The 12,820-nt window shown below is 37.8% G+C and overlaps 1 pseudogene; it reads right to left on the reverse strand.

The window, feature by feature from the left end:
- Positions 1 to 2,497: 2,497 nt before the first annotated feature.
- Positions 2,498 to 4,218, reverse strand: LOC129251287 (uncharacterized; annotated as a pseudogene).
- Between the last annotated feature and the right edge of the window lie 8,602 nt (positions 4,219 to 12,820).

Below are 12,820 nucleotides of genomic sequence, written 5' to 3' on the forward strand. Positions count from 1 at the left end.
AGCAAACATCGGTGAGCCAACACAGAGCCAAAGAAAGCTAATTATGGGGGCCACAAGCTAAATTCTCCTGTACGGCAGCGAAGTATGGTGAATTGTGCTAAGCTGCAAAGTGAAGCGCAAAGCACTGGACGCTATGCAACGAACAACGGCACTCAGAGTTTCCTCAGCCTACCGCACTGTCTCTGCTGCTGTAATTTTCGTGATAAGCGGGCAAATATCCGTCGACTTCATGGTCCGGAATCGAATGAATGCGTGGGACCCCAAGAAGAAACACGTAATCACTAGCTTCTCAAAACGAGTGGCAGATGGACGGCGAATCTTATTCCATTAATTGACAAATGGGTCCAAAGGAACTTCGGCTCCTCTCGGGCCACGGATACTTTCGGAGATACCTATACCGCATGGGCAAGGTAACCGATTCCAAATGCGTATACTGTGAAGCGCTGAGCGATGACGCTGAACACATGTTTTTTAGTTGTAAAAGATGGCTTACGAAAAAAAAGGCTCTGTGGGAGAAGATTGGCGACATCGCACCAAGCAACATAATCAGCAAAATGTTCGAACGCAAGGACAGCTGGAACGTGGTAAAGAAATACGTCACGAAAGTACTACAGAAAATAAAGATTGACTAGACACAATGCAACAAAACGGAGCCACACAGATAGAGACATAAGTAGACGTGGCTATATCATGAAAGCTGGCTACAAATATGGTGGACCCAGACGTGGGTGAATAGAATTGGTCCCTTAGGGATGCCGTTCTTGGCCCTCCCGAAGTAATATAGAAAGCAGTTCCGGGAAGGGTGTCTCCCCAGAAAGAGAGGAGGGCCACACCACACGACGCAGTAGACGACGGTCGCCACCAAAAAAAAATGGCTTTCAGCCAGCCAGGGGAACCTAACCTAACCTTATGTAATTAAAAATGTTATTCTAGGAAAAATACACCAATATATGGCTTATTTAAAACTAACCAAATTTTACTCCATAAATAAAATATTAACGAAAATCATACGATTCCACATACTTTCAAGGGACTAAATTATTTACACAAAGTATGAATTTTAAATTTTAGCTGATTTAATTTTTCTAAAACAGCATCCTCTGCTTTCGAATAAGTCGCGTTATGAATATTATCATTCGAATCTAAACTTATTTGGTCATTTCAAGTCTTACTTTTGCGTTATTAATACATCATGGGGCGGAAACAAGCAGACACAACTGAAGCTGAAAGAAAAATAATGTTATGTATACATAATGAGGGCAATTCATTTGCAGAAATCGGTCAAACGGTGAATCGAAGTCGTTTTACTATTTATAGCGCAATAAAACGTTTTAAAGAGGAAACAAGTCTTAAGAGCCCACCTCATACTGAAAGACCTCGAAAATTGGCCCTCAGGGATGAACGCCATATAATAAAAAAAAATTGTGTATTTTTCCTAGAATAACATTTTTAATTATTAGGTGCGCAACTAAGTTCTCGCGGTTTTTATGATGAAAATACAGCTTTATTCTGAAAAAATGGTTGCAAGTGAATCATTGAAAGTATTGCCCATCGCTGGCTACTACTTTTTCCCATCTTTTTGGCAGATCTCGTTTACCGTCACGGTAAAACTATTCATCTTTTGAGGCTATCCATTTTTGATGTCTTCTTATGAATGGAACTGCTGGTCAGCTAGACAATGTGCCATCGATCGGAACAGATGATAAGAGGATGGCGCAATATATGGAGAATATGGTGAGTACGGTACGATTTTCCATTTCAGTGTTTCCAGGTAGGTTTTAACGGGTTTGGCAACGTGAGGCCGAGCATTGTCATGCTGTAGAATCACTTTTTCATGCCTCTCCGCGTATTGCGGCCGCTTCTCGCGCAGTGCTCGGCTCAATCGCGTCAATTGAAGTCGATACCGATCCTCAGTGATGGTTTCGCTTGGTTTTAACAGTTCGTGAATTTTCGGCCGAGGCGACGACGTGGAAGCATGACTGGATAGTCCTCATGACTTTCTTTTCTTTGGATTGCTGTAATGAATCCAGTTTTCATCACCCGTCACGATGCACTTCAGCGTCTTCGACATTTTTTGCCCTTCACGGGGACGGTAGTCAATATTAAAATCACCGTCTTTGAAGCGACGGAATCAATCTCGGCACATTGTTTCCCTTAAAGCAGCATTTCCATAAACTTTTTGTAGGAACAAAATCAGACATTTTCACAAAACCAAAAGTATGTATATACAGTGAAATTCCTTATAACCGGACACTCACCGTCGCAGTGTTTTTGTCCGGCTATGGGAGATGTCCGCTTATAAGGGATGAAGTCACAAAATATATACCACACATATAAATTGTATTGTACATAGTTTATTTAAGAAATTTTTGGAAGTAAACAATATTTGCATACTTTAGTATTACATATAAATACATATATGTACATATATCGATTAAGTACATTGTACAAGTCTTTACATTTCAATACTAGTTTGATTGAAAAAATTCGGTAATGCTTAATTGCTTAAACATTGATTGCTGTAATTTAAAATGCTCATTTTCAAAGTGACTCTCGATATTTTTAATGTGCTGGAAAGCTCATAGTCATTTTTTGCAAATTGTTTCAAGCTCGCAACAAGTTTTAAAGCCTCATCATATGATGTTATAGGCTCACATATTTCTTCTGAAAATTCATCTTCTGAATCACTTATGTCCATAGTATCATCTTGTTGGTCAAATTGAATTTCTATATTGTTGTCCTCAGTGAAAACATTTTGATCCATTTGGAGAAAACCTTCCAAATCATTTGCCAAGTCTAGTCCTTCCTGAAGCCTAGTATAGATTGCCAGTGGAATATCATCTTCAGAATCAAAATCTGGAAGATCCTCATAAGTTTCCAAAAATCCTGCTTTACGGAAGCAATTTCGGACGGTTGTGGCTTCCACTTTATCCCAAGCTGCTTTGATGAAACACACAGCTTCTAGTACATTAATCGATTTTGAAAGCTCTGAGGCTGAACTTGTATTGTCAATTTTAGATAGCAAATGTTTTAAAACTAAGCTTCTATACAAAGTTTTAAAATTTTGGATTATACCTTGATCAAGGGGTTGGCTAACTGCCGTTGTATTTGGCGGCAAGAAAATAATTTTTATATTGGTTAAGTTTAATTCCTTTGGGTGAGAAGCCGCGTTATCTAAAAACAAGATAATTTTTTCTGGGCTTTCATTCTTCGATTGAACTGCTGCAGCCATTCACTCATTACTTCTCGAGTCATCCATGCTTTTTTATTAGACTTCCAATCCACTGGCAGTTTTGCGATTGGAACATGCTTAAAAGATCGAGGACGGGCTGCTTTACATATAACCAAAAGCAGCCATGTTAGCACAGAACAAAATTGTGAGTCTTTCCTTTGATTTGTAAGGCACGAAAAAAAAGCCCACTTTCGTCTGCGTTGTAAATGTCTTGAGGCTTGGTCAACAGAGATGGCAGTTTTGTCCTAAACTGTTCGACACCATCCTGGTTTACATCTGCAGCTTCACCAGATACGCATTTGAAAGCAACATTATTCCTTATTCGCCGTTTGTTTAACCATCCATCTGAAGCATTAAAATTAGGTACACCCAGTTTGCCAGCAATTTCCATTGCCTTTGCTTTCAAAATGGGACCAGAAATCGGAATGTTTTGACTTCTAGCCTTAGCGAACCAATTAAAACACATCTTGTCTATTTCAGAGCCGCCTTCTTTAAGAAAGCTTCGCTTTTGATGAACATTAACTCCAGACTCCCATTTAGAACGAATTTTTTCTTTATTTTTATTGATTTCAGCAGCTTGTGTTTTGACAATATTGAACCTACAATTAAATTTTTGGGCTCACTATACCTTTTTGCAATTCCACGTACTGATAATTTATCTTTTTCGAATACATTAATAATTTCCATTTTTTCTTTAATAGAAAGTACCTTCTTTTTCGGCGCCATATTATTACGAACTTTGAACGCAACCATTCGCATACAACTGACTTAACAAACTGAATGGAAAACTACTCTTAATTTAAAACACAGGGCTTGAATGTGTGCATACATGTTAAAAGGGGAATCACCTATTTCATTTTTATAATGAACAACAAAGCTTGCTTGTGATATTTTTGAATTTTGTCCGTTTATGAGAAATTTTTTTATGAAAATGGTTTGAAATACTTTGTCCGCGTCCGGTTATTAGAGTGTCCGTTTATTAGGATGATATTTGTATGAAAAAGTGAATGAAAAACCTGTGTGCCCAAATTTTGTCCGGTTATTGGAGCTGTCCGGTTATAAGGACTGTCCGTAATGGGGAATTTCACTGTAATACCAAAACAAAATCACTAATGTGTCGAAGCAGTTTGTTTACCATATGTCCAAGCTTGGTTTATGACGTTTAGGTTATGTTAGAATCGACTAGCACACACTGCTTGTGGCATCAATTGACAGCGGGAACTTAGTTGCGCACCTAATATGTACATTTTCTCATTCTTATCGAATGAAAAATTAGTGATTGCGTGAATAATTTTGTATGTATGTCTAACTCAGATCATTGCTGTCATATGGTTTGCTTACTTCAAGTAGAAGTTGTACATCATTCGCAAACATCAGGCCGTTGGCAAACTTAAAATGGGTCTGTAAGTCATTTATAAAAATAATGAATCAGAATGGAATGCTGTGAGTTTCCTGCTGAATACCTGAATACGCCTCAACTAAAGTTTTGGAAGCAATAAAACAAACATAATTTTCTGTTATTTAGAAATCTGACGAAGAATTCTAAGAGTTTTCCCCTGATGCCATAATGTTGATCAACTTTGTCAAACGCCCTCGAAAAGTCTGTGTATATAACATCTAGCTGGGCATGGTTATTAAATGTATTTATTATTCTATTAGATGCGAGAACTAAATAGATTAGGACAAGTTGATCTTCCGGGCAGGAAACCATGTTGGCACTTACAAATAAACACATCATGATTTCGGTTACCCGATTTGTAGAAAGACTCAATCGAGCATAGTTTCCCCGAGTCAAAAAAAGGCCCATTATCTACACGTTACTGAAATAACCGAGTCAAAGGATAAGAAACGGAATCACAGCAAGCCTTGAATAATGGTGAATAATAGCCTTCACTGTCAGTTTGAGTGCTGGGCTTAAGCTTCATAATTGATTGCTGCACATCATCTACGGCACACCCATGGTACTTTTTACCAGAAAATACAAGATCCCGAAGTGGAACCTCTCCAAGCTAGGCAACAACGAACTACTTCGCAAAGGTCATGCGAGGTACCTCAGTATTAATGGACAGTAAATTGCTGTGGAAGCAAAATGTTGAGGGAAGGGTGAAAAAAGCCAGTAATGCACAGTACGCATATAAAAGAATGCTGGGAATTACTTGGGGTCTATCACCCTCACTGATGCATTGGTGCTACACGGCAGTGGTAAGACCGATATTGCTGTATGGGGCTTTAGTATGGTGGACTGCGACAAGATAACTAGCATACTTAATGCCACTGAAGAGCGTTCAGCGACTCGCTGCTCTGTGCATAGCAACCACTCCATCGGCGTCGCTGGAAATTATACTCAGCATGCCAGCTATTGACCTTATGGCGGAAAATCTGGCAGATAAATCCGCGAGGAGGTTAGTGGCTGCTGGAGTATTCACCTATAGAATCTTCGGACACAGCTCAATAGGAAGGTGGAGTTCAGGTTGCATAGACTAGATGACTTCGTACTTTAATTGGGAGAGACGGTTTCGTACTACAATTGAAGAAGAGAAAGAACTCAATAATTAATATATACGTGGACAGTTAAGGAGCAATAAAAGCAATAAACTCATATTGTATTAAGTCCAAGTATGTTCAACGGAGCAGGGAGGCCATAGAAAGGCTAGCCGCAAACAGTAGGCTGCATATCTATTGGGTACCTGGTCACAAAGGCATTATGGGGAACGAAATAGTAGATGAGACCAAAACCGCTAAATACAATATACAACGAAATAGACGACTACATGAAAAAACTAGTGGAAGCTAGGTGGAGAAGTTTGACCACATGTAAACCAGCAAAAGTTATGTGTAGAACTAACGACAAAAAACTGACTCAGTTCATACTTACGCTCTCGCAAAAGGACTGCAGAACTATTATAGGTATGCTAACAATCTATTGGCTGTACATGCGTACAAGATAGGAATTGCTAAGAAGGACGAATGCAGGAAAAGCAGAGAGGATGTTGAGCAAACTTTATAACACCTTCTGTGCGTTTGTCCGGCATTATTAAAAACGCGTTTAAAATGCCTGGGAGCCCCATTGTTTGAGGGTCTGGAGGACATCCCAAAAGTGGATCTTCCAGCTCTGCTAAACCTAACCTAAATTTCAAAACTTCTATTGGTTTCTGAATATGGAAAGGATAAGGTTGAAACTGGCATAGACTGGCAATGACACTTTCTGAAAGAAACTTGCAAATACGTCACAACACATAGTATTAAACTGGTTGCAAAACTATTGGTTTTTCCCCTGGAGCTAATAAAATCCCAAAAACTTTTGTAATTAGATTTTAGCTTCGTTTCCACAGAAAGCATGTACTGCGTAAATAAAAAGTTAAGGGGGTTATTAAATTGTGTCCTCAACTTCAGAAAATATAAATGATCGATCTCAGATTTGCTTAATTCGTAAGTCCTGAAGGCTTCGTTTTTTCGATTTTTCAAATTCGACAATTTTGTATTAAACCATGGTGGTTTATTACGCAACTCGACTCGTTTCAATGACTTATTGACTTATTATCTGAGAATATAACACTAATATAAATTTGCTCGAGTTTACGCATAATCGAGCTTAATTTCCTTACTACACAAGTCCGCTTTAATGGCCAGGAGAACCCCAACACCATTGCCAAAAGCAATAGCATTCGGACAACGGTCGTTTCGATATATTGTACATGATAGTAACTGTCGAAGTATTTCGATGGGCATATATTTTCATGCAGCCATGTCTTAGTTATGACATAGCGATATAAATGTGCAGATTTAGTGCGCATTCCGCGCACATTCTGGTAATATAACGAATATTTCTTCGCATATATTTACCTGGTTAATATCAAGTGTATCACGTTGTTCAGAACTTTAGTGATTACTTCTATGTTTCCTGATTGCTGAAAAAACTTAACTAGTCGTACTTTTACGTCAGTTGACCAGAGTGCCAACTTTAGCAAAGTGTTGTAATGCATTATAGAAATTTCTATTTTGAAATTAATTATTTTCAATGAGTTCATGAAACAGATGTTACATCATCACATCTGCAGTTTAATAAACCAAAGCCAAAAACCAGCAAATGCAAAATGGTTAAATTATCTATAACTGACATTATTCAAAATTGTTTTTATGTTATTTTAATCAAAATTAAAATTTTTCTAAGTTTATTTTGGAAATGATTTCGAAATGTACTGCTTGGAAACATTGTGTGGTGGTTGCAATCAGCTGACACGTTTTCACGGAACAATCCAAAATTTTTCATATACCCACGTACACGATCTACAATACTAAAGAACGGAACGGTGGTGGTTTTCCTTTACGTGGGGCCCTCATGAGTTTATTCGTGTCAGCTGGCATGGAACGTACGTTTACGTTGGTGAGTGTGAGTACTATTACCTTAACAAGCGACGCTATCATAAGATGAAGACATAACAGCAGCATTGGAAGCAGCAGCATCGACCGTGCGAGCAGTAGAGTCAAGGCGTGCCTATATAAAATGATATTATTAGAAAATCTGATTTATTCGCTTTGGACGAATTTGGTACTTCTGTGACTTCTGTAAAAAATTTGTGCCACAGCGAACTCTCCTTCTTTACATATTTCATTGTTTCTTACATTTTTAAACAACATTTGATAAATCCACCCCCAGTTAGAAACGATGTTCAACAAAATCAAAAAGGTTTATGCATAAGTATTTTAAAAAGTTGTTACGAATATGTAATATTTTTGTCGTATGTGTTTCAATGCATGTTTCAGATCTTAGTGCAGCTAGTGAGGGATTTTTACCTTCACGTAGGTAGGAGTAGATGCTGCGGAGGGCGAAGTGCTTGTTTTCCTAGGCTCACATATTGAAGTCAACCAGCAGAGGGCTGATCCTCTTTTCCACATAGTAAAGCAAGAAAACTCAACTATAGCACTACCGGTTATGGATTTTATTAGTCCCGATAAGTTTGAATGCAACGCAAGTCCTTTGGTGCGTGGTGGCTTCAATTGGGGGTACATTACAAATGGATCACTTTGCCTAAAAGCACTTTGAAGAAAGGCGAAGATTTTAAACACCAACAATGGCTGGTGGCTTACTTGCGATAAATCGAAAGTAATTAAAACAGGTTAGTGCTTACGACGACGGAATGGATATCTGTGGTGGTAAAAATATTAAAATATCCTTTCGTGTCTGGCAACGTTATATCACTATAAGAATATATCCGTGTTTGCGAGTAGGACAAATTTTCTGCAAAAGACGACCCTATTCAGCGGTCGCTGGTTAGGTATTGATTGTTGTTAATGTTAAACATGTGGCTATTGTTTTTATGTGTAAGTCTTATGGTAACAGATATATTAGCAGGTTAAGCGCTTCAGTAGGACTGCTGCTAAGCACTTCTGTGGGTTAGATATTATACATGCTGATCTTTGTTGTAACTGATATGTTACTATCGGTCTTACAATGTCTGTGTAGGATTAATTGGATAACTTTGGATGAAGATCCCATTTTTCACCCAACATTCTCTTATACATGTAAAGTGTTTATATTATATTATATATACTAGCTTTCTTCACCCTGTATTCTACATATATTAGGTCACCATACGTTTATGGACACTGTTTATTCCAAACAAACACATCCCTGCATTGTCCTCTTAAATTCCGAAAGGCGAAAGAAGGACAATGCAGGAATGAATAACAGCGCCAACATCGGTATAAAAGTTTTTGGTTTTATAACTAACAACACACAGAGCGCAAGGAAGACCACGAAGGGAACCCAAATCCAGCTATACCGCCAATTAAATAGGAATATCACACCACAGGTTATTATATCTACCTATTATTATAAATATAATTAATACACACTCATACACATGTATATATTATATACCCAATTATAAAAAGAATAAATTATAACGAATTGAAATTAACCCTATTTTTCATTTCTACGGAATCGGCCACATATCGTCGATATACCCCGACATTTTGGTCCTTCGAGCCGGATTTCGGAAAAGCAGTGAAAAATATACCCGAAGTGTTCAATCCATTTTGATCTTCAACTCAAAATATTACAAAAGTACAAAAAAAAAATATATAAGCAGAAGCTGCCATGACCTCATACGAATATACGATAAAAAGCCATCAAAACAAAAAAAAAAACTGTAATTACGACCCAAATAATTTCAAATATTTTATCATAAGTTCAAATCACAATTTTCCAAAGTAAAATTAAAAAATTTTTGATTAAGCTAGCTTGAATCGCTAGTTATTTTGCTATATATTCTGCTTTGCACTTATATATATACATATATATACATATATAATATACATACATACCCGAAACAGTGCAGTATAACACCAGTTGCTCTGTCGACGGCGATTATTGTTTATATTTTTTAATAAATCATTTTAATCAAATATACACACCCACACGTATATAAAAACAAAGCAACCCATTCCACCTAACAATTTGTCGGTATCAATATCAACGGTTAACCCAACCAGTACTCACAAACTAAAATTACCCAGTAGGAAATCGAAAAAGCGATCCAGTAGGAAAAAATTAAAAACCCCCTGTAGGAAAAATTTGAAACGTATTCTCAGTTGTCTTAAGTGCATAAAAGAGGCATCTATCACGAATATTTGTTAAAATTTTGTAAAACATAAAAGTACGAAAATTCATTTGAGCTTTACTTTCAAACTAATAATCGAACTCACTCTCTTCATTAACCTCGGTTGTAAATCTCACTCTTTTAAATAAAATGGAAGACTTTAAGATAACAACTTCTGATTTGATTGAATTCGTGGATGATCATTTCCAGACCCTACCTGAAAACGAGTCAGTATACACTTTAGAAATCAAAAGAGTTGAACTCGATTCTCTTTATAATAAATTGAAGAGAGCATATGATGTTTTTCGCAGAGCCCCTAATAGTGCCGACGAGGCCATCGATTTAAACAAAATAAAAGATTCATATAAAAAATGCTATCAAATGTATCTAAACTGCTTAGCTTCAATAAATAAGGATGTGGACATTCTAAAGAACCCGAAACATACCCAAGCAATTAAAGAGAGAGCTTCAGAGGTACCTATAATGTATTTCGCACCCACAGTTCATCTACCCCCATGCGACACGGACATCTTTTACGGAGATTATGTGACATGGCCTACATTTAGAGACATGTTCACAGCCCTTTATATCCATAATCCAAGGATAAGCAATGTGGAAAGGCTCTTCCACTTGAACCAAAAGACCCGGGGCGAAGCACGAGAAGCAATTAGAGGCGCACCCTTAACGAATGATGGTTTCATATAAGCATGGAAAAATTTAACCGACCAATATGAAAACAAACGAATGCAGGTGAATACCCAACTAAAAACTCTTTATAATCTGCAACAAATAACACAAGAAACAGGCAACTCCATTAAAACCCTACAAAGAACGATAAACAGTTCTTTAACAAATTTGACAAACCTAGGGATAGACACATTAAGCTGGGACTCGATTCTAATACACCTTTGTAGTTCAAAACTACCTAAGGAAACCCTAGAAGCATTTTAATACACCCTCGAAGATAACTCCACAATACCCTCATGGGAAACTTTTGATAGTTTTTTGACCCATATATATAAAACTTTGGAATCAGTAGGGAACTTTAAAGCTTCAGTTTCAAAAAGTCACCCAGCCCAACCCACAATAACAAAATAAGGCTATGAAAAATGATACAACACTTTTCACGTCAACGTATCTCAAAAAAACCATTCGAAATAGACAGTTGCCAAATGTGCAAAAAACTACATTCCAACCGTGAATGCCATAAATTCCTAGCCATGAGTGTCGAAACCCGTATATCTCTAATCAAAAAGTACGGATATTGTTATAACTGTTTGGCAATGTCGCATAGGTTCAGAGACTGCAAAAGCAATTACTCTTGCAGAAAATGTAATAAAAAACATAATACCCTACTCCATAGAGACTCAACAAGTCGAACCCAATCGCCCCCGGAGGGATCAAGAGTCTTAAGTTCAACTCCTGATACCAACACAGATACCTCCACACCCACGCAAACCCCAAAAATAAATCCGCAAACCTATACCAACATCATACAGTCCACTCTATCGACAACCCAAGACCCATTCAACCCAAATAGGAAGCAGATTTTATTAGGAACTGCCATTGTTCAGATAGAACATAATGGCCAAAGATTCACTGCAAGAGCACTCATCGATTCGGGATCCGAAGCTACGTTTATATCCAAAAAACTACCGTAGAATCTCGATATGCCCACACATTCCATGTCAGCCCAAGTAACTGGGTTAAATAACTCAGTTTCAGCAACACCAACAAAAATGTGCGGAATTACCCTATACTCACCGTTGAATACACATTTTAGAATAAGACATTGTGCCTTGAAAAGCTCGGTTTCACATTAGCAGATCGCCAATTCCACAAACCCAGACCCGTGGACATATTGATTGGTAGTGATCTATACCCAAAACTTATTCTAGGAGTTAAACGAAATATTTTAGGTTCACTCTTAGCCCAGAAGACAGAGTTTGGGTGGATTTTGACTGGCCCTGTACCCAGATTGTCTCAGTCACCAAACTTTGTCTCTTTTTACAATAAAATGACCCCGGATAACCTACTTACTCGTTTTTGGGAGGTAGAGGAGGTTCTCGGTAAGCCCTTAGCCTCCCCATCAGACGTACTTTGCGAAGAAAGATATCAAAAAACTACACTTCGAAACCCCAATGGACGCTATGTAGTAACTCTACCCTTTAAGAACCCCGAAAACGTCGAAATTGGAGAGTCAAGACACATAGCGCTAGCTCAGTACCTCAGAAATGAAAGGTCTTTACTTAAAAGGTCCGAAGCTAAGGCGGAATATGATAAAGCAATTACCGAATACCTGGAACTTGGCCACATGAAGAAAGTTGAATATAAGCCCGCGGATAAAACCACCTCATATATATTATTTACCACATCATGCGGTTATTAAACCCGACCGCTTAACAATAAAATTACGAGTGGTATTTAATGCATCAAGCCCAACATCTAATCGAAAGAGCCTCAATGACACTTTATATGTTGGACCCACTCTTCAAATGGACTTAGTCCTTCTAATCTTAAAATGGAGACTCTTTCGATTTGTTTTTAACGCGGATATTCAAAAAATGTATCCGCAGATACTTGTCGACCCGCAGTACACCCCTTTTCAAAGAATACTCTTCAGAAAATCTGTCGAAGACCCAATAGAAGACTTTGAACTCCAAACAGTTACGTTCAGTATAAATTGCGCGCCATATTTAGCTATTCGAACCCTACTAAAGCTAGCCGATGACGTCCAAGATACACACCCTATAGCATCGAATATTCTTCGTAACGAAATGTACGTAGACGATGTCTTAACAGGAACCCATGACCTATCAACTGCTAAAAGAGCAAAATATGAACTAATTTCTGCTTTGCAATCCGCTGGATTTGCTTTACGCAAATGGACCTCAAATGACCCAGAAATTTTAGCAGAACTTCCTCAGGAACATAAATTAAACATGGAATTATTGAATTTTCCCGAGTTCGACAATACCAAAACCCT

This window comes from Anastrepha obliqua, unplaced genomic scaffold (genome assembly GCF_027943255.1).
Source record: "Anastrepha obliqua isolate idAnaObli1 unplaced genomic scaffold, idAnaObli1_1.0 ptg000012l, whole genome shotgun sequence".
Classification (NCBI taxonomy): Eukaryota; Metazoa; Arthropoda; class Insecta; order Diptera; family Tephritidae; genus Anastrepha; species Anastrepha obliqua.